General features: G+C 31.4%; 1 protein-coding gene across 1 annotated transcript in view; it reads right to left on the bottom strand.

Annotated features, from left to right (window-relative positions):
* The window catches only part of LOC134705099 (galanin receptor type 1-like), a 43930-nt gene extending 40798 nt beyond the window's left edge, over positions 1 to 3132 (bottom strand). The window contains exon 1 of the mRNA XM_063563864.1: positions 3035 to 3132. The gene's annotated coding sequence lies outside the window, so the exon portion shown is untranslated. The remainder of the gene's footprint in view (positions 1 to 3034) is intronic.
* Positions 3133 to 24951: the final 21819 nt, after the last annotated feature.

Genomic DNA, 24951 nt, shown 5'->3' with positions numbered 1-24951 from the left:
AATGAATGAATACTTACATATGTTAGTCACATGCAACAACGATAGGTTCCAATTTAATTTGTTAATTAATTGCAAAAGAAATTGGTTTATCCTTTAAAAAACAAATAGGTTAGTGATAAAAAACAAAACATTGTTTTTGGTTCAATGTTCAGACGTATTTACTCTAAGACATGTCATTTGGTGATGCGGTTATTCGTGAAAGCAGAAAATGTGACTTTAAAAAAAATCAATGAAAATCATGAATCGTCAGTGAACCCTAATGTACCAGTGTCTTGTTACTTTGCAAGGGCTGTTTGCAATTACATCATGTTCCTCGTAATGGATATTGAAAAGTCATTTTTTCAAATAATTCTTTTAATTTATTTTTACTAAGCAAATTTCATATGGTATCATAGTTTTATTGTTTTTATTAACTTAAATATACAGTTTTCTCGGTTTTCCCGTTTGAATGGTTTTACACTAGTAATTTTGGGGCCCTTTATAGCTTGTTTTTCGGTGTGAGCCCAGGCTCCGTGTTGAAGGCCGTACTTTAACCTATACTTGTTTACTTTTTAAATTGTTATTTGGTTGGAGAGTTGTCTCATTGGTACTCACACCACATCTTCCTATATCTAGTTACATAGACAATAACTGGTTAGTGTCTTTAAATATCAACTGTATTTGTACGAGGCTAGGAAACAAGGTGTATGCGAGCTTTTAGCGAGCTATTACACCTGTTTCGAGCCAAGTACAAATACATTTGATATTTATAGACACTAAACAGTTATTGTCTTTATCCTGCAAATAATTCTGTATATTGTTTGTGTTTTGAAAGACACAAAAACTAACATATTAAGCATTTATTTTCGATTTGTCATCCCTTGAGGCCCGCGTAGTAATATCAAAATCCCACATAACGCTGAAGACGGGTTCTCAAAAAAAAAATCTCGAATGGTCAACAATAATACATCGCTCAAGGTGAATAATTATCTATTTTAACATAACAACTAATTTCAACAGTAAAAACAAATAACAAAACATTGTTAAATTTAAAACAGGAGTGTTCGAGTTGTCCTACGCTTCAGACTCGACATTCACTAAACATGCATGCTGAAATTGACATGGTTGATTTTGTAACACAGTCATACACATTCACAAGTTTTGAAATCAACAATTGTCATCGTCATTGGAATGCAACTGGAATACACAATCTGAGGTCACGCAGGTTCAAACAATACTCAGTCCGGCAGTGGGCGGAGCTTTAAAGCGACATCTGTATAGTATACAGATACAGCATATCAATATCTGTAGGGCTGTATCTGTATAGTAGGACACCCAATTGCAGGATAAATAGAAGTATCACTTCTTATTAGAATAAAGTACATGTTCTTTTTCTCTTAAAAATTTTAATACAAAAATAACAAAATTTGCTAATCAACCATGTTTGACCGACTTCTACGATAAAAATAACGCACAAAAAAAAACTGAAAATATAGAACTCCAAAGAAAATTTCTAAACGAAGATTTTTTAAGCAAAAGCTCAATCCAACCAATCAAATGGATAACAACTGTCTTATTTCTGACTTTGTACAGACATTTTCTTATGTAGAATATGGTGGATTTATTAAACCCAATATGAACGACACATTATACAAATAACTTCAATTAGTATAGACATAACCCGTCGTTGAAAATGATGCATAAATATCGTTATTCAATTATCAAATTATGTACCACATTCACCCGTCACAATTCTACATATTTATATGTCCCTTGCACAATTTTGTGTGCACCCTTGCTGTCTCTTCAACACATTTCCAAAATCTATTTTCATTTGTATCCCCTCTATTGTATGATTACTCTCTATCAATATGCAAACCCATCTATTTGAAGTGTACTTCCTATTGTCCCCACTTTATAAGGTGTACGTACTCCCTATTCATATGTACCCCAACTATTTTTAAATTTGTACTTCCTGTCCTTTTGTCCCCGGTATTTTAGGTGTACTCTATATCCATATGTCCCTAAATTTCCAGGTGTACTTTCTTTCCAAATGTCCTTTGTTTTTTAGGCGTTCATCTTAATTTATAATAAATATTGTCTGCTCCCTGAGTATTAAGTAATCTCTTTATCTGTATGCCCCGCGTTTTAAAGCGTATTTCCTATATGTATGCCCTCTTTGCCGGCATACTTATGTGTTCTTCTTATCGTCAAGTTCCCGATGTTTTATGCGGATGTTGGTGTTGCTGAGTCTTTGCTTTTTTTGTCGTGCTTTGTTTACTTTGTTTGTCTTTCAAGTTTCTCATTTGACCTTATAATTTCTGGTTTTTGTCGACTTAATGTTATGAATTGTCCTCTTGGTTTATTCTCTCTCTCAATGTCTCATATGATTTAATGAAATTGAAATATGTATATTTGCATGTCCTAAAATCTAAAATAAAACACATCGAAAACACCAATTTACATCCAAAACTAGTTTGAAACGTAACGGGGTTTAATATAGGGTTTTCAAATATATTTCTTTGTGTTTGGAATTTTTGTGTCTTACTTTTCTTATTTAATACTAATGTATGAAATCTTCAAATAAAGCCTACTTGTGTGCATATAAATATAATTTGTCAATAGGACAGAAACCAGAAATACGCAACAAAACTAAACAAAATTCTTGAAACACAAAAATGAGTTTTAGAGATAAATACTTTGAATTATGGTTTATTATATAATTGCCTGAATTGTATGTTGATTGTGTTTGAGTATTTACCAACCATGTCAGAAAAAGAGTACGGTAACATAGTTTACCAGATGAGTTTTCAATTTTTGAAGTGATAAAATGAAATGTTAAAACTGTTATATATGTTATTGGCAAAATGCACGTACACAAATGTGTTATTAATCAACAGCATTAAGATGCTGAAAGTATTCAATTCTTTTCATTCCATTAATGTGAATTTAAGATGTTTTTTGAGAAAAGGTAAACAATGCAGTAAGCTGATGACACAAAAAATCAAAAGACTTCAAGCGTATATAAATGTTAAGACAGTGAATTATTACTTACCAGTAACTGAAATGCCTTCATTTTAATCCAGTTTTTTTCTAATGATTTTGTTCCGACAACCGTATGGCTCGGAGAATTCATTACAGCATTGGTAGATCCTACGAAAGTAATGTTTATATCAGTAAATGAAATTATTGGCTTTCCGTCATTTCTCCATAAGGATTCAACTCGTTAAATTAAGAATCCTTATATTATATATATCCATATCAGGATTCTTCATGTTCCCTACATACTAATACTACTTAATTGTCTTCTGCTTCCATACTTAATGACAGTCATATAAATTCAATAACTTAATGCAATTTTTGGGAAAAACATAATTATTTTTATTAATATTATACAAATCTTATATGATATTACATAATAATTTAGTACTTTGTCTCCACATTGAATAAATAATATAAAACAAATAAAAAAGTTTATTATTTTATATGTCAGTAGTTGGCATATTTTTTTGTTCAACTTGAAGAAAAAAAATGTAATGTTAAAGTCATAAGAAACGAGTGACCGGTGAAAAATAATGTTCCTCCAATTCTTGAACCAATGCATACAAACATCACACACTTAGTCTTTTGTGCCCGACTTTATATTTTTTTTCGTGTAAATTCCGTATAATCGTCATTTTTTTTAAATCGGTCAGTGTTGTTGAGATGGTTTTTTGAAGCCGAAGTTTTACGATTAAAACCTGTTTGTCTACAATCTACAAAAAATCAACAAAAATGCATGGAAATTGAGCACGTGTTTAACATGTAAATTCAGATAATAGTTTATTTTAAGTACATCCATGCGTATTGCGACCACCTGATTTTTACGAAATGGGTCACACTAAGGTCACATTGCATACGGAAAATATGCCGGGGGAATTGCTTCCTGGAAGGAAGCAATCAAAATAAAGTAAATTTCTTCTCAATATGAATAAATTAAAGAATATTCTTCAGAAAAAAGAATATGCACATAAGTTTTATAATGAAAACTATCCATTGAGTTATAAAAAAACATACGCATCCTTTTTTTCATTTGAGGTTTCTTATGACTTTAAGATTCATAATAGAAATGTAAGGAATAATTGTCTTTCCATTTACAATTCAAACTTTTCTGATTGGGTTTTATTGATATATACCCCAAAACTAGAAAATAAAAACACATCAGAAACGGTTTCCATTGTCTAAATATTAGACTCATACATCGAATTTAAAAATAAGCGGTCATCTCAATAACAGATTATAGGACAAGCTAGACAATTTAATGTTTTTAATTATCAATTTTCCCTACCTTAACAGCAATATACCAATCTGAATATGGATATACATTTCCCAACTCATTCGGAATTCAAAAGCAACTTGCAGCTGCTACTCAGAATTGGTAAAACGACACCAGGTTGATGAGCCAAGCTCATTATATAGAACTTCTATGATGGTCTTGTATTGAAATTTAGAAACTGGCGTCGTTTATCATCTTCATTAATTCTTAAAGTTCCCCTTTTTAGTCCTTGTGTATTCTTTTTTTTTTATACCATCGCTGTTTATTCATTTTTGATTTCTTTGATTATTTATTTATTCTGCTATGGTCAATTTCGAGTTCTCGACTTTCTGTTTTAAGAACATACCTTGTCCATATGATATTTTGTGTTTCTTTGTTGAAACAGTTATTTGTTTTATAGTGATCAAGATTCTATTTTAATGTTTACTATTGTACCCCAATTATTGACAGTTTTAAGAAAATATAGACACCGAAACATATCCGCCGTGCAGCAGACTAGAATGACATGTTTGTGTATTGATGAACTATGATCCAATTAGGAGGGTGGTAGTCATTATGAAATTACATTTAGTAAAAGAAAGTTTAGTTATTACGTCATGGTAGACGAACTCCGACGAACAAAATGTTCATTATTTGTTTTTATTTCCGCTTATTTTCTTCATAAATTGATGATCAGTTGCTATATATTCGTTTGATCATTTGCATGGTTTATTCTTTTCATTTAATTTTGAAACTCTGCTATATTTTATCAGATGAATCTAATTGGCATGGTCTTTCTTGTATGTTTCAAATGCTCTTTAACTTCGATAGATTTGGATATATAACTGTTTGATTCGAGTACCATTGACGAGTCTCACATGTAAATAAACTCATCATAGATACATGTACCAGTACTAAATTTTGCACATACGCCAGACGCGCGTTTCGTCTACAAAAGACTCATCAGTGACGCTCGAATCCAAAACATTTAAATAGGCCAAAAAAAGTACGAAGTTGAAGAGCATTGAGGACCAAAATTCCTAAAAGTGTTGCCAAATACAGCTAAGGTTATCTATGCCTGACGTAGAAAAGCCTTAGTATTTCAAAGCATTCTAAATGTTTGTAAACAGTAAATTTATAAATTTAACCATATCAATGACAATTCATGTCAGCACATAACGAAACGCGTCTGAAGTCCCAAAAGTAGTCATTTTAAAATGAAAACAATCAAACAAACAGCATCTAGCTATCATTGATAGTTTACCATTTAAATCTGCTTGGTTTGTTTCATAATCATAATATTCTTGATAGATATGTAATTATGTTTGTCGATTATGTAGATTATATTTGAATTAATTTCTTTAAAATCCGTGAAATAAAGCAAATTTGGTTAAATTCTGAATGTTCCACTCTTTCACCCTATATAGGTTGCATTTCTGTAAATCTTGACAAAGCAATTTCCCATAGTCCTTTTACGGCTAAAGCTGTACCACTTTTACTATGAAGTTTTAAAAAAAATCTTATCCTAGAATTGAAAGTGCATATGCACCACAATTTTTTTCAAAGGTCAAAATATAGGGCTGTGCGGCATATTTTCAACGTTTATATGCCCTGAACTTCTCAGAGTTTAAACTAACACTAATTTTCATAACAACTCCTACCTCGAATGAAAGTTTAGAACAGATTTCAATGTAAACTATATGCACATGTATATTTACTGGTAACATTCCAAAGTTATGTCTCTGTGAGATGGAACACAGAGAAAATAACTGGGAACCGGCATGTAAACATGATTAATTTTCTATGAATATTCAAGTTCTCCCTAATAGTTATCGAATTATACTATTTACCAGATTTATAATCACATAAGCAACACGACGGGATCTGCTTACCCTTCCGGAGCACCTGAGATCACCCCTAGTTTTTGGTGGGGTTCGTGTTGTTTATTCTTTAGTTTTCTATGTTGTGTCATGTGTACTATTGTTTTTCTGTTTGTCTTTTTCATTTTTAGCCATGGCGTTGTCAGTTTATTTTAGAATTATGAGTTTGACAGTCCCTTTGGTATCTTTCGTCCCTCTTTTATCAAAGGTACCGAATTATAATTTAGTACGCTAGACGCATGTTTCGTCCACATAAGACTCATCAGTGACGCTTATATCAAAATATTTATAAAGCCTAACAAGTACAAAGTTGAAGAGCATTGAGTATCCAAAATTCCAAAAAGTTGTGCCAAATACGGCTAAGGTAATCTATGCCTGGGATAAGAAAATCCTTAGTTTTTCGAAAAATTCAAAAGTTTAGAAAACGGGAAATATATAAAAATGATATAATTAATTAATTTGCTATGACTAAGTTTTGTAAGTTAATCATTTTGCATTCAGGAAATAAGTTTTTTATTAAATAAATGAAAATTTATCTTTACGACGACAAGTTCACCAGAGTTCAACGTGTCGTGGCTTTAATTTTTGGATTATTAATAAACTTTAACTTCATGATAATCGATACGTCTTTGTAACTCTTTGATATAAGCTTAACTGATGAGGCTTGTGTAGACGAAATGTACATCCATATTTTTGAGATGACTTCATTGCAGATACAAACAGTCAACAAATTATGAAGAGAGATTATCGTTGATCATCTCAACGAGTTTGATTTTCTCAATCGAGTTGAGATGACCAAAGATAATCTGTTTATCGTTATTTTACCTATGACGACGTTGTGAACTTCATGTCAATTTCATTAGAAACGCCATGTGCCTCCTTAGTTTCTAGCGATAATTTTCCATCTAAAGCGAGTAGCATGATATGACAAATTATCACCAAAAAAATCAATTGATAAATGCACAAAATAGCGATAATAGCTGTAAGTAACACAAACGATAATAAGGTAAATACAATGTGACAATGACTTTTGATGTATTTGATCACCATTGTATAATTATAATTGACTCTCGAAAGTTCGATCAATTTGAGAGTCAAGTGTACAACGTTAACTCTTCAATACCCCAATAACTTTTGGCTATCTTGAAGCTAAAGTATAATTAAAAGTGCAGTGATTTTGCGTTTTTAGAGATATTTTTAAAAATCAGCTAACAATAAATAATATTTTAAGATAAAGTTGGGAACCCCAACACATTAATTCAAATACAAAAGATGTGAATACGAGAAATATAGCTGTCTAAAAAAGCTATCAACATCCTTTAGAATATATGTAAGAGTGAAATCTCAATAAAACGCTTTTGCAAGAAAATACAAAAAGCGTAAACATATGTGAGGCAAATGTGTTTATCTTTTAATAACTATTTGTTGACGTGGAAGCAAACTTTAGAACGACAATATTTTATTTTTCTAAAATGAATTAATGAGAATAGCAAATACTAACCTTCGAATCAAGTAATGTTAAAAAATGTCATTTATTGTCCTACAGTGTATCTCGGGAGTATTTAGAAGATTTAAATGTAGTCTGAATGCTTTCCTGGAGATTGCTTTTCTACAGAACAATAGTATTAACTTTCTGTCGAGACGTACTTGAAAAATTATCTCATTCATTGACTTAGAAACCATCGCATGGTTTTATTCCCTTTCCTAATGTTTCTTCAGATGGGTTCACTGATAATGAATTAATATGTATATAGTATGACGGAGGTAGACTATATAAGCCAAGAGATTCTCCTAATTTTGATTTCAAATTTATCAACTTAAGGTTAATGGGTTTTTTCCTAAATTAACAGACAAGTTTGTCTTTCCGTGTTGATTGGACGCTTTATAAATCTAAATTTAAAATAAATTGGAATAAGTTTAATAATTGAAAGGACAATAATGTATGCAGTACGTGACAAAAAAAAGTAAAATTTATTCCGAAATGCATTGCCTAAAATAAAAGTGCACGATTTCTGTTCAGACGATATTTTAAAGATAGCATTCAGTAATTTTTTTGTTAAAACAGACCAATTTTTGTTTTTAATTATACCGGTACTTAAGAGTTGATTATACAAAAATGGTTCATTTTGTGGATTGTTTTTTAGAATCCAGGGTTTATAACTTAAATAGCCAGGCTTCACAAAACTCTTCAGTGACGCTCAAATTCAAACAATTAAAAAAAAACATTAAAAGGGAAGCGAAAGGTAGTTCTGGGTTATTCAAAATCAAAAGTCGAAAACAAACTCACAATGACATGGCAAAAAAACGAAAAAAACTATCAAAAGAGTGAGCAACATCAACCTTACAGAAAAAAAGTGATAAGGGTACGTAGATCATCTTCGTGTTGACCATGTAATTGTTAGTAGAACGCAAACGTTTGTGTTTGTTAACAATGTCATTTACCGAAATCGTACAGTTGGTGATTGTGTGATTGCTTATTGCAAAACTTCAATATAATTATTCGTCAAACAATAATGATATTATCTGTAGCCTTATAAGTCAGTACAAAACACATTCCTAGTCGAGTTCTTATAGTAAAGTTAATAAGAGATATTGGGCAATTGTTGCTGTAGTTAGGAGTAATGAGAGACGCAATTTATCAAAGGAACAGTCAAGCTCTTAGTCGAAAATAAACAGACGACGAATTACAAAGAAAAATGAAATGTTCTTTTTAATGTTTAACACGAATATCAACTTTTGCATTACTGATTGAAAAAAAAAGAATCTAAGAATTAATATATGTCAGCTTTTTCACGTTTTATCCATTGTATACAAAAAATATGATGTAAGCCTGGATGCTGTCATGACAGCATGATCAATAAGAATACCGAAAGTATTTATAAAACCAAAACATGTGTTCTCATATTTGATTGTTGCAATCCAATAAAATTTAAAGTAATGTATTAACAGGTTCAGAACAGAGATTGGTTAACAGGTGATATGTTGTTGTTTTTTTAGAAACAGTATCAGAACCAAAATATTTACATTGTTAGCACTGGTTTATCGTAGTTTTGAATCTTTATCCAAAATGTGCACAGGATCAGTTGTTATTTCCCAATTACATGAAGACGGAGAGGATAAATTTGATAAAGTGTCTGAATTTTATAATCAAATTTTATTCAATCATTTTCGTCATTGTTCAAAATTTGGAATAAGATTCTCCAGGTTGCTTCTATTTTTATGGAAGCAGGGTAACGCGGAAAACTTTTACTCTATTTGTTTCTGGTGTAGAATCGTCTCATTGGTTAACATTCACTTCTTCTTATTTTGATACAAACATATTAAACAACGAAGGAAAATATATTTCACCAGAGTGTTGTTACAATTAATTCCACTAGCTATTTTGGGATTCATAATCTTCATTGTAGACGTTGATGTAATCCATATTGAGTAGATGTGATTTGCACTATTCAAACAAATTAATTATTGTTTGCATGTATACGAAATATTCCTTTCTCCAATATTTTCAAAAGACTCGTGACATCTATCCATAAAGTTTTCATCAGCGAACATTGTATTTTGACAGGCTTAGATTAAGATGAGTTTGTTAATTAAACTTTACTTTCAAAACACATTTCAATTTCATTATTTCAAAGCACGATTGCTTACTCGCTAAGTGATTTCCTGATAGACAGATAATTATATCTTTCAAGTACAATTTTCAAGAATGTAAAGATATTCTACGTTCTATTTTACCATGTTATCATTAATTTGAATGAATTAAAATCACTTGATTGGTTAAAAAGTACGAATTACTGTATATTTATACCATGTGTGATATATAAATCAAACTTGTTATTAATAGAGGAAAATACATTCACATAGAAATTACATGATAACAGCATGCATAAAAATAATAAAGTATCGGTCCCGTCAAGTTAACGAATGTGTGTATTTGAAATATTTAAAAGAAAGTAATCGTTTTTGTATATTAACGACGTCGTTTTTTTTTTATTTATAATTGCTTTTGTTACATTTATTTCACCTAGATTTCATATTGAAAAGTCTTTGGATTTAGCTGTCCAAAAAAATTATGAAGTTTTTGAATAATTTATTTCATAATTTTTAGCGCGTACTGTAAATATATCAGTTTCCACTTTTTTCACTATTTTATACAAATAATGTATTATGAACATTATTTCACTAAATTATTTCAAAGTAGTATTCTTTTAATTTTCTGTCTGCTCACATATTAGGCCAATTATGTTCACCAGATTTATTAATAACCAGAACAAAATATCGGATTTTAGGGCAAACTATGGCTTCCAAATAAGGTCAATAACATGTATTTTTGTCATATTTACCTCATACTTAGTCTAACTTATATAAAATTTAACTTCAAGTTATCAGAAGGAAAATATCTGGTCGTAGTGTTGTCACATAATTAAACTGGTACAAATACAATGTAAAGATATTGATTTGACGGCATGATAAATAATATCATATTTCACGACTGAAAACCCGCCTGTGTTGTCTCGTGGTAGCGTGTTTGCCTCCAGTGCGGTAGGTCGTGGGTTCGATCCTCGTATTTGGTATTTGCTGCTTCTCTACTAATCTCACAACATAAGGACTTGCCGACTAACACAACCGATTAGTTTACGCGCTTAAACAATGTAGATATCAGAGAACCACAAGTTAAAAGTCCTCTGACGGAAAGACACAGTTTTTTATTATAATTGTTTATCTCGAAAATTTAGTGATAAACATTAAGATCCAATAAAGCGATTTGTGCTACGATTTAGATAAAGCGTTGTTTTTTGTTAGAGTCAATCTGATTCTTCATTTTAATCTTTTATCAGTATTGTTATATAGATCTTTCAATTATTAATTTATCACCATTTTGAGATGCATTATCTTATAGGTGTGTAGTATCGAACACGTCAATGCATTTGTAAAAATGAAGTTTAACCTATAACTTGCTGATAAACATCCTTACAATTATCTTTTTTAATATCAATTTTGAATTTTGATAAATATTAAAATCGCTTTTTGGGATTGTTGATTTCCGAACACTCACTGTCAAGTATTTCATGAATATTTTGGTCAAGAACGAATTGAAGATTTGTATTTATCGACAGAGAATGGCATAACATTAAAACTGCCTCAAGATAATGAGGACGGGGATGTAGTAGAGCAAACGTGTGATGCATTTCTAAATGCCACCTACATGCCTATCAAGATTTATTGTAGGAGATCTTTTACGTAAAAAGTTCGGAACTCTTACTACAAGATGCATTCACAATTAACGTTCTCATGCCAACAATACTTTGCTGCATATTCTGCATTCAATAAAGCTTAACAGAAGTTTATCTTTAAACGTTATCATGGATTGTACTGCCAGATTGGAGAGAAGACCAGAGATGAACAAATGTCTAAATCAGTCAAACCAAGAGATGGTCTATTGCTGTGCAGTTACATGTTTGTTTGAATAATCAAGACAATGTTATTTGGTTAGGTAGTGATAAGAATTCTCGAGTAGCTATTAATATATACTATCGACTAGATGTTAAATTGATATTCCAAATCTTGAATCTGTTTTTGTTTTGCACAATCTATATAAACATCCTAGTAAATTTACAACAATCCCTTCGACATCAACGGAGAGCAATGACTGTATCGGGGGAAGTCGTGACACTTTTTAATTAGAAAGATGATTATCCTGGTCAACCCATATGCATTGTTTTATCATTCTAATCGCTTTATCTTTTTCCATGTGAAAAAAGAAATCATTCAGGAAGGAAATAGCGATATCTTTATTATATCTAAAATGAATCTTTAATACTATATCAAGGTTTATCGATAAATTCTTGCCAGAAATATTTTATACCGATCAAGTTTTACTGTAATCTTATAATGTTTATAATATTTTAGGTTTCCTTTATCGTGGACAAAATCAGAAGCATTTATATCTTTCAAATTATTTAGACATTTATCAAATACTATTTGACAACAATTTGAAGTATCAAATCGCTAATGAATTTTTTCTATAGCATACAGAAAAACACACAAAAGGATCGATTCCAACATTCTTCCGAAGATAAGATAAAATGGAACTTACAGCTAGATTTATAAAAATGAGAACCGCTAACTAAAATACCAAGTTTGCCGTCATTGTCTGTAAAATTATTTGCTCTAAACTGTTCAGTTACATTTTACTCTAACGAAAGCATAAATGTTGTGTTATTGTTTCTCTTGACTTTGACATGATTTTTATTGACACCAAGACAACGTTGAGAAAAACAACAAAATAATCGATAACGTTCATATCAACCAAATTTCATAGATGCAAAACATGTGATAGATGTGTTAACTAATTCCGTATTAATACATTATATTTTACCAAAGTCTGTTCCGTCTTGGAACAACGACGCTACATTCGAAGTTGGTGCGAACCTGCAGGAAAGCTAAAAGTTGTGGATACCTTATCCTTATCATTGAAATATCAAGCCATTTGTTTGTGTGAAGTCAAAATACACATATTTAAATAACATTAGAATTAAGTACATTGAATCCATGTGTTGACGGGATGCATCGCGCCAATTCAGCAAGACTGCGGTTGATTTCGAAAATATTTTGTAGGATTAGAAAATTTCTTTAATGATAATCCACTATTTTTGTTAATAGTCAGTAAATAACATAGGGATATTCAAACGTAAAGATAACAAAAATCAGCTGACAACATCATTGCAAAAAACAAAAAAGCAACGTTTACCAATAGATGAACAAAACAAAAACACACAATAGAAAAACACTTGATTAGTTTCAAATTGTAAATACTTTCGTGTATTCTATCGTTCAATATTTAAGCTTATTCAAATTGTCAGTACATATGCAGTCGTGACTTTTCTTGAAATAACTGTCATTAAACTGTCAGCTAAAATGTACTTTATAAAATAAACTCAAATGGATGAGTACCGTCCGCATTCTTTCTATTTTAACGTTATTGTTATCTTAACTAATAAGGTTTCACAATAAATCTTTTTGATGTCGATACAAATAATGGTTACACTAAATATCGTACACATTGTTTCCAATAAAGTTTAACTCTCAATCTTTTTCAAAACGATCGATATCAATAAAGTTTAAACTAAATCTTGTTCACATTGTTAGTAATAAAATTTTAAACTAAAATGTTAAAAAAGAGGGACGAAAGATACCAAAGGGACAGTAAAACTCATAAATCTAAAATAAACTGACAACGCCATGGCTTAATATGAAAAAGACAAACAGACAAACAATAGTACACATGACACAACATAGAAAAAAAGAATAAACAACACGAACCCCATCAAACAATAGGGGTGATTTCAGGTGCTCCGGAAGGGTAAGCAGATTCTGCTCCACATGTAGCACCCGTCGTGTTGCTTATGTAATAACAAATCCGGTAAATAGTCTTTTTCGACAGGTCACATTCATGAAAGGGAAGGGGATTGTAGTTACGACGTAAGGAACATAGCCTATATCATTTGTGAAACGGTTATTGCATAACGGTCAATTAACTCGTGATGGCGTACGTAAAATTTACGTAGGGATGATTTCAACTTCACCATTCCGAACTCTTGGTTTAAAAGCTTCCTTGTTAGCAGCAACGCTCTATCAAGAAAATCATGATAGGAAATGCAAGCACGGTAATATCGTATCAATTGGGAGATATATACCCCGTATGCAGGGTGCTGCTGGAATGTTGCTACTTAGAAATGGAAAGTTCACAGTTGGAAAGCTGAAATCATCTCTATTGTCGTAAAGTGTTGTTTTCAACCGACCCTCATTGTCAATTTCTATATGTAAGTCAAGATATGATGCCGAATTAACTGTATCTGTATATGTAAAGCAAAATTATATCCGGGTGAAATTTGATCCGGAGGAAAAAATGTCACAGTAGTTGTTGTTATTTTTTTATCCGGAGGAAAATATTTCCCTGGGATATTTTGTCCTTTGCCGTGAAATTCTATCTGGGTAGTTAATTTATTGAATAGTTATTAGAAAATAACTTATCCTTTACAAATACTATAAAATAATTAATAGTGTATTTGAATTAAAGCGAAATTGTTAAAAAAAAAAGTATGATAACGGGAAATAATTTCACAAATTATCATTGAAAAATTTCCTGAAATATTCAAGTCAATATCATCCTTTTACAACGAAAAGTATCATGAAACATAGGGAAGAAAACCAGAGGTAATTTCAAAGATTGTAATTGTGAAAATAATATGATTATATAAGGTTAGTGAAATAGTACATGTAAAAGTGAGTTGTTTTCAGATCTCAGTACAAATATAAATTAAAAAGTAAGGTGGAAATATAGTTGCATTACTACTGTAAACAGTAGTAGAAGAATTTGATTATGATGATATTTTTAACTTAAATATAGTTTTATCTGGGGACAGAGATGTAGTTGTTGATTATATGGAAATCAGATAAATCATAGCATAACAATATATTGGAACAAAAACATGTTTAATAGCTCGATATTATTTACCTGTGAAATGTTATCTGTCTTATTAAATCAAGTTGCAAGTCATCTTTTTATATAAATGAGTATATAAAAAATAAGATTCAAGGACAAATTTCACTATGAAATAGATTCAGAAATATATATTAATATCTCTAAAATATAAATTGCTTATAATTACCTCCCTTTGATAAATTATGCAAATTTGTTCTACCTTTGTGAAACATTTTATAATTATAGTCAGATATATATTTATTGTGAGTAACTTACATATTAGTTACTGGTACTCTATTTCACATGGTTCTGTGAAATATAGTACGGCAAATATATACCGGTACATACTATCCGCATAACACAGATAGATTTTCACTCCTCTGGAAAAAATCTACCTGTGAAATACCATGCCTGGAAGAATATTACCGGGACAAATTATCCTCAGGATAAAATATCACAGAGGAAGAAAAAACCCGTTACATATATAGTATCCTTTATCTCTAGCTCGATGGGATAGATGCGTTCCACAAAGTCACCAAATTTTGAATTACTTAGTGAAATAACATCATTTATATAGCGGAAAGTAGAATTTAAGAATATTGCTAACTCCTTGTATTACTTCTTACGAAGTTCCTGCAGCCTCATAATAATAAAGAAACAAGTCGGCAAGTAGAGGGGCACAGTTTGTTCTCATTTGAATACCGACAGTTTGTTGAAAAACACGTTCTCCAAACGTAACAAATATGATGTCAATCAAGAAATAAAGCATCTTGATAATATCAATTTCAGAGAATTTTTTGTCAACATCGATACCAATACAGCTTTACACATAATACTTTCCACATTGTTACTTATTCCATTCTTTCCTCAGCATTGATGAAAAAAGATGTACTTAGTAATGAAACAAGCACTTAACAGAACAAAAGGCAACGAATATACGTCTTGTATTCCCAATATCAAAAATCCGGGAAACACATCAAGTATAAGAGGAGAAAACAACAAAACAACAGAACACTGAAGTGTAACAAACAAAAAACAACAATGCAACATACATAGAAACATTACATGACAAAATACAGTACAAAGAAATGCAAGAACACCAAAGACAGACAAATACATAACAAAAAATACAATAATAGTACTTTTCGACATGATCATAATGATAATCGCAGACTAACAACGAATAAAGAAAATTAATTTAGGACAGTGCAGCTGTTTTACTTGTGATCGTTTACTTTTCACACATTGTTACTTAGGCGTAGAGTTTTCTTATAGGCTATCATACCCCACATTCTTATTTCTATGTGTATTTTTAAGGACTTCGTGAACAATTGAGTTTCATATTGTTTCTTTTCCTGTTTATGACGGTGGTGTTAACCTGAATACCTCTAAGGGTGTGTATTTTTTGAAACTCGTTTGCTTTGCCAGTGTCTGTAGTGATGTTTAAGATTAAAAGATTAAGAAGTATTTTATGTTGTCATTATTGGTATAAATATTGATTCCAGTTTTTTTTATTAATTGATAAATAACTTTGTATAGATATTCAGTAATACACACTTTCAGCTTGCAATATATTTTGTATCTTATTAAAACATTAATTTTGACTTTTCTACACTGTACACAAGTATTCCCCATTCCAACCAAAAAAGACAAATTGAAAGAGTTTGCATTGCTTTGTTTCATAAAAAAAAAGAATGGTCAACGTAGATACAAGTATCTTGTCTTAAGGAGAAATTATTGCATCAAAATTTCACTGAAACTGACATTTGATAGGCTTGATTTGATTCTTACAAGGAACAATAAATCCAGTATTTTTAACGAACGGTGAAATTCAATCATCCCTTCGTAAATTTTACGAACGTCATCACGAGTTGGTTGCACGTTACGGCATATGCATTTCACATATGATAGCGGAAACATTTTTAATGTTGTTACTCATTGCTGTTCCCTTTTTCACGAATGTGATCTATCAAATTAGACTTGTCTCCGTGTTTGTACTTACATGAACAACATGACGGATGACACATATGGAGCATGGTGTACTTAGCCTTTCGGAGCACCCGATATCCCCCCCAGTTGTTGGTGGGGTCCGTGTGAGTCGGGTTTTCTAGGTTGTGTTTTGGTATTATTGTTTTTCTGTTTGTCGTTTTCTTTTTTAGCCATGACGTTGTCAGTTTATTTTTTGATTTTAGAGTTTGAATGTTCCACTGGTATTTGCAGAATCAAAAGCAAAGAAATAATTCGATTTTCTTATCCCAGGCATAGATTACCTTATTCGTATTTGGCACACCCTTTTTTTGAATTTTGGATCCTCAACGCTCTTCAACTTTGTACTTGTTTGGCATTATAAATATTTTGATATGAGCGTCACTGATGAGTCTTATGTAGACGAAACGCGCGTCTGGCGTACTAAATTATAATCCTGGTACCTTTGATAACTAATTGGAACAACTGGAATATTTCAATTGTGTCACAACCAGTTGAGATGACATGGAATGGATTGTATTATAGGTATATTTTATGCATCACTTTATGTGAGAGTTTTAATAAATGAAAAATCGTAAAAAGAATAATTAATTCTACCGTATTTGTACATTTCTCTAGCAGTTTATTAGTGGAATTGAATCTGCATAATTGTTTTAATTAGGAATTAAGCACTTGTAATTCTAACAGTGTAAACGAAAACCTAATTGTCACGACGAATATTAAATTTCTGTTGTATAATGAATGTTTAATGGATACTTAGGAATTTCCTCTGGGATCAATCTGTAATTAGTTAATCCGATTCCATTTCCTGTAATACCTTGCTTATTTCTAATCTTTAAGACTTTTTTACAAAATAATCTTTTTCATTATGCATTGTTGATATTCGAATTTAAGTACATATTTCATACGGTTTGTCAATAAATATTTGCACTAGTGTCGAAGATTAAAGAGAAACCTTTAATATCCATGACCTTATCACTCCTTTAATTACTGATGTATAAAGAAAATATTTTAACTCGATCTTTTTCAAGAATTTCTAGAAAATAAAAAAAATCTCATTCAAACGAGAAATAAACGACAATGCAAACGTGAAATTCTGAAAGAAAAAAACCAATCAAATACAAAGTCGTCCTCAAAGGTACAGGTGGTCAGGCTTCAGACAACAGACGCTAGTGTTGTATACATTAAACAGACAGAAGATCATACAACTAAACAGCCATAAATCAAAAAGCAATATAACTGCTACACGTAGTACAAAAAGGTTACAGGAGAGTCATCAAAATCAATTACTGTGTCTCAAGAATAATAGAGCAAGTCAAGATCCGTTTTCACCAATGCGTCCTTTTGAGTCACAACTTTATTTCTTTTTTTTTGTAGATGTTACGGTTCTATAGAAAAAATCTTGTCTCATCCTTGCATTGTTTTGTTACTTTTACTATCAGAATATTGCTTTTTAAGATTTTTACATTTTTGTGATCTTGTTACAAAAGAATTGTAAAAGCTTTGATTGGAGCACTTTTTTATGAAGCGATGAATCTTCCGTTTCTTTATTCGAACCATGTATTTTCTAAATTGTACATATATCACCTTAACATGCTATTTTTTTTACAATAACTAAAGCCCTTTGTCCTGTTAGAAAGAGCACATATTTCGCAATTTGATTTGTTGAATTGAATTATTGTTGTGACACCGTGAATTGTGCTATACGACTGTACAAGAAAAGGAAAAGGTTCTACAACATAACTCATTCACTCCAGATACATAATATGGCAGACTCACACCAAGACCGTGTATTTCAGTGATTATCTTCGTTCCTTTTATCATTATGATAAATGTAGATAAACTCATCTTTTGAATTGTTTGAAATACAAAGACTTGCAAAAAGTAAATTCACAAAAAAATTGAACTTCGAGAAGATTCAAAACGGAAATATCCTAATCATATGGCAAATCAAAAGCTCACACACATCAAGAGAATGGATAACAACTCTCATATTTCTGACTTGGTACTGGCATTTTCGTATGTAGAAAATGTTTGATTAAACTAAACTAAGCTAAACCTCTTACTTGTATGACAGTCGCATAAAATGCTATTATATTGACAACGATGTGTGAACAAGACAAACAGAAATAATTGGTGAAATGTCAAAATAGAGGACCAACAACATCATGTACACATGTTTGTAATTTGAGTCGCATATTTCTTTTCTTTTATTTATGTTTTAGAAGCTGTCATTTTCATGAATGTTACACATACAATCAGGAACACAAAATATATTTGTATATGTGTATAACACATTGAAGTTATATATATAATTGTATTTCTGATGTACAGTTCAGTTACTTCATTGGCATTTATACCACATCTTATTATTTGTTATGTGTTTTATTTTCTGATAAATAGACGTACTAATTTTTACATTGAATAGACAATATATATATATATATATATATAGACAAAGAGATACAAGCCGTATAGTTTATTAGAGAATTCTGATATCTGACGTACTTTTATGAATATACAGTACTGTGCTCTACATTGCTTTACCTTTTTTGTTGTAGAAAGAGCGATAATCCCCAGTCTTCGTAAAAAAAACCAATACCAAGTTAGGAATATATAAAGGCAACAGTAGTACACCGATGTTCAAAGCTCATAAGTCGATATACAAAAAAAAAAAAAAATCCGGGTCACAAACTAAAACTTAGGAAAACGCATTAGATATAAGAGGAGAACGACGACACAACATTAAAATATCACAGTTGTTTTTATTCATAGTGTCAACCGTTTGATTTCTTAGTTTTTATGAACTTCCTGGTGACGAATTTACCTTAAAGTTCAGTATTTTTGTTTTACTCTTTTCCTCATGTATGCATTATATCATAATTCCCTTCCCTCGTATACTATGGATTATCATGTATCTTCTATGTTATTCTGTAATCAGTCAATGCTTCAGTAAATAATTTGTAATAAAATTTACATCCAAACAATGAAAAAGCATTTCTACCAGGAAATAAATATGCAAAGGTAATGATAATCTTTTTATTTGGAAAGTGAACATTTTTATCCGGACCAGGTATGAATAAAAGAAAGCACGAGTGAATTAATCTTTAATTTCTATATTGTATAAAAAGACTAAACATTCATAGAACATGTAGAAACAAGGGCTTTACTGCACAGAAACAATATATCGCGCACTTTAAGATATATTTACAATAAAAGAGATTATAATATAAAATTGGAATAATTGTTCATGATTCAAAATGAAGAAGGAAGCCTGTTTGTTATTTACGTGTGGTTTGACGAGAATTAAACTATCTTTCTATAAAGTCTGATGTATCGTTCGTACGCAAAGAACCTCATCGCTGTCTATAATGACCATGTCAACTTTATAATCGCTGTGAAAAGAATTTGACGTTGCAATAATAAAAGTTTAATAATAGCAATAGCATATAAATGGTAGTCGTTCCCAAAAATACAGGCACTTAGCTTATAGTTCGTGAACTTTTTACTTAATTGGCATAGATAAATTAAGATCTTATAGAGAATCAATGATTCCTGCATCCTGATGCAAAATTAACCTTTGCTGACTTTTTATGTCATATAGCTGTAGATCTTCACGTCGTTCTTTGCTTTTAAATGTTTTGATTTGAGCGTTCCTGCTGAAGGTACATACAGAAACGGGCTTCGGACTCGCACACAGTTCAGTTTTTTTTTTATCCTTTCAAGACTGGATATAAAACTGTCATCATAATTCCTCTCTTTCCATACAATTCAATTACCTTTTCTAAATTACCTTTTCACTATTTACCTCTTGAATTTCAGTTGAAAATATATTTTCCATAACAGTTTTCGCAGTATGTAATCGTAAAAGACACCATTTTGAAATCAGTTCGCATTCAACAAAGGTTGTTATTAAATAATAATTAGATAAGTATAGGAAGATGTGGTATGAGTACCAATGAGCCAATTATCCATCCAAGATAAAATTATAAAAGTCAACCATTATAGGTCAAGGTACGGTCTTTTACGCGGAGCCTAGACTCACGCCGAACAGCAAGCTTTCAAGGGCCACCCAATATTGTGTTTCACTTTATCAAAAATAATTTGATGATGATGAAAGATTGCTGCTTAACGTCAAGTGGAAAATTAAATGCATATTCAGGATAAGAACATATTGTTATTGTTATTGTAATGTAAATGTTAATCCTGCTTTGTACCAAGTAGTTATCAAAAGTACCAGGATTATAATTTTATACGCCAGACGCGCGTTTCGTCTACATAAGACTCATCAGTGACGCTCAGATCAAAATAGTTAAAAAGCCAAATAAATACAAAGTTGAAGAGCATTGAGGATCCAAAATTCCAAAAAAGTTGTGCCAAATATGGCTAAGGTAATCTACTCCTGGGGTAAGAAAATCCTTAGTTTTTTCGAAAAATTCAAAGTTTTGAAAACAGAAAATTTATAAAAATTACTATATAATTGTTATTCATGTCAACACCGAAGTGCTGACTACTGGGCTGGTGATACCCTCGGGGACGAAACGTCCACCAGCAGTGGCATCGACCCAGTGGTGTAAATAGTTATCAAAAGTACCAGGATTATAATTGTATACGCCAGACGCGCGTTTCGTCTACATAAGACTCACCAGTGACGCTCAGATCAAAATAGTTAAAAAGCCAAATAAATACAAAGTTGAAGAGCATTGAGGATCCAAAATTCCAAAAAAGTTGTGCCAAATATGGCTAAGGTAATCTACTCCTGGGGTAAGAAAATCCTTAGTTTTTTCGAAAAATTCAAAGTTTTGAAAACAGAAAATTTATAAAAATTACTATATAATTGTTATTCATGTCAACACCGAAGTGCTGACTACTGGGCTGGTGATACCCTCGGGGACGAAACGTCCACCAGCAGTGGCATCGACCCAGTGGTGTAAATAGTTATCAAAAGTACCAGGCCAAACCTGATGACTTTAACGTACTAGTTCAAAGGGTAGCAGTCCACAAAAAGATATATTATCCTACCCAAACACAATATTCAGTGGCCTAGCCGACGTATATTCGTTCTAACTCCTTAATGACGCGTCCCAAGCGGAGAAAAAAACATTTACCAATTTTAAAATCTGGTTTGACCCAACCAGGGTTCGCACTCACGACCTTTTGAACTCGAGTCGAACACGTTATCACTAGTCAATAATAGTTTTAATGATGTCCATCTTTAACAGTTGTTTTTAGTTGTACTAGACATATGTCTGATTATTCATCCAAATATAACAGTTTAATTTTTTCTATAACTTTCATTGACCACTGACGTAAGTTATCTTTTGTTGAGTAAGTTGTTCAAGTATCTGTTTACGCAAGTATATATTATTTCTCATAGCTGACCAATTAAGTAAAATAAATCATTATAGTCCATCAGCTAGTTCTCAAAAGCGCTTTAGTTAAGGAGTTTGTGTTACACCCCAGGGTACCGCGATTTTTTTTGATAGAATTCAACTTCATTATCTTATTGATGAAATACTAGGTGTTAGACTAAAAAAATGTGTCCAAAGGATGATTAAAAACGTCCCTCCCAATGGTCCCCTCATTTAGCAATCACGACTAAGTTATTTTTAATTAAAATTTTTAATATAAAGCGATTAAAAAAAGGTATAGGTTTTAACAGCTAAATCAGATACAAATTATCATACTAAATGTAACTTGGAAGATTTTTTGTTTAAACAAAAATGTTTTTTATAATACAAACAATCCGATTTTTCAGGTTCAAATAAAGGCATATTTTCTCCTTTCATAAAGAAATTCGTTATACAATAACTCGTTTTAGTTAATTAAACTTGAGAATAAATCATTATGCAATGTTTAAATCATTTGCAGTATTTATATATCGTCTAAAATATGAATTATTTAATAAAATATATGAACGTGCAAATACTCGGAAATCATCAAATTACCGTCTTTGATTCAGTATACAACATATACAATGTATTCTCACATAAGCATTATCAATTTGCAACTGGAAACAAACATTTGATTGTCGATTTATGATGTTTTTGTGAGCAAATTATTTTATAAAGTGAATGTGTAACGAAATATTTATGAAAAAAATACAAATTAAGGTGATTTGTTTTGCGTTCAGAAAAGGTGCACCCTATCGAACTCAATAAAGGTGTGCTGGATAACATTTTCTGATTTAGCTATGAAGTGATTGACTCAAGATTGTTAAGTCATTCAATCGACAAACATCGCTTTGAACGAACGTCAATTAGTCAGTTGTGGGATTTGGCAATACTTTTTACTTTCTTAGGTTTTGTAAAGATAAAAACAATGGCTTGTTGTTTCAGTTTAAATAAAGATTCTGATAAACGTTGGTTACTAAATGCACATGAAAGAGCTTCAATATCCTTAACATGTCGAGATTTAGTAGGAATGGTTAACCCTGAAACATCTGCCCAAAAAGAACTAAACAAAAATCGAATGAAGCGAGACAAAACTGATGTTTTGAAATTGTTTCAGACACTGCAAAGCTGGCCAATTCCATTATAACATCTGAGCAGTTATAAAGGAAATAAAAGGCAAGCAGTTAATGGCTGATAAGAACAACAAAACATTGAGAGCAGATGAAAAAAATGTCGCCTGCTTGTCATAGCCCAGACAAGATAGTTGGTTATGCGATATGTTCTCCAGTTTGAATTAAGTTATCTTCCAAAGTCTCTTGCAAACTTTGATGGTACACATGTAATGAAAAATTAAAATCTGTCCTCAGTGGTCTTTTACAAAAGGTTCATTCCTTAGGAAAGCATGTGGATATTTGAAGACATGGCAGTTAAGCACACCATTGCTAGGATACCAAGCACTTTTTTCGATTTAGCAATTATTATTTTAAAGCCATCCTTATAGTTTCGAAAAGTGGTCCCGCATTGATTTTGTCACTGATTAGTATCCCACAATTTTCATAAAGAAATTAGAACGGCAGGTCCTTAGGAGGGCAAATCATTACGATAAGTTCTAAACCATCACAATCGTGTTCTTGGGAATGTCAGAAATGTTTGTTAGTTGGGGGAAACAACGTTGCTTTTGTTGAATTCTTTGGTTTTGAAAAGAGTAAACAATCCAATAGATTCACACTTGAATGTATTGATTTATTTGTATCACATAGAAGTATGTGCCACAAAATATATGTTGAAAATGAAATAGCGTAGAATGGTTTTTGCTTATAATCAAACAGGAATAAGCCGATAAAAAAAATGTTTCTTAATGCAAAAACATGCAGCTGACAAAGGTTACGACTCCATTATTAAAAACCTTCTGACACTGATGTGGAAGTATTGGCTTACTTTTTCACAGTTGCATATCAATTCTAACATAGTAAGTCTGACAGATATATCTTCCAAATGCAGATTATTAAATGTGCAATCAATGTGTGCGAAATTTGGTGAGAAAGTTTGTAGAAAACTGCCTGGATTTCACGCCAATACAGGTTGTGATTCAGTTAGTGTTTTGTCTGGTAAAGAAAAAGAGCAAAGTATTCGGCTTTTTGACACGTTATTTGGAGTTGTTATAAGGTCTATTCCATCTTGGTGAAACCTTTGAAGAGGTTGGCGAAGAGTTGTCAAAACACTCGAGAGATTTTCATGTTCTATATATGGCTACGAAATTAAAAATATCGATGAATAAAGATCAGAACGTTTTGAAATGCAAAAGATGTAATGTTAAAGCGCATTAAATAAGCCAACTTTCAAACGAAGATTTGGAAATCTGCTCTTAAACACAACACTGGACTGTTGCCCAACAACTATGGTTGGATTGTTTAGAGTGCTTTGGTCAGTATTAATTTGCTAGACCAACCACCATCGTTAGACGCTTTGATAATTCTGATGTGCTGTTCACGTAAAGCTGGTTGTGCCAAAAAGTTTCCATGTGTTCAACAAGGTTTATCTGAACAAATAGATGTATGTTAATGCTCGAAAGCTTGTAGATATAAGCATTATCAAATCGTTGACATTGCTAACGATGACGACGAAGATGATGGAAATGATGATAATGATAATTTGGTAGATGCAAGTGACCAAACTGATGATGATTCTATGGATTGAGCATCTGCGTGACCTAAAATGTGGTGATTACGTTGTTAAATTTTAAAAAAAAATAGAAATCTAGAAACTCTGACAGTTTTATGTGTTTTAATATGTGAGATATTTCATGAATGTGATGTATAAATTTGTGACAGAATCGTGCATTTCTGGTTGCTTATGTTTGTGTTTGTCGTTGATTCTATGTTTTTGTTTCTTACCTTTAAATATTTTTTTCAACAGCCTTCATATACTTTATGC

This window comes from Mytilus trossulus, chromosome 2 (assembly GCF_036588685.1).
Source record: "Mytilus trossulus isolate FHL-02 chromosome 2, PNRI_Mtr1.1.1.hap1, whole genome shotgun sequence".
Classification (NCBI taxonomy): Eukaryota; Metazoa; Mollusca; class Bivalvia; order Mytilida; family Mytilidae; genus Mytilus; species Mytilus trossulus.
The sequence above is the reverse complement of the archived record's forward strand: the minus strand, read 5'-3'. Positions and strand labels throughout refer to the sequence as shown.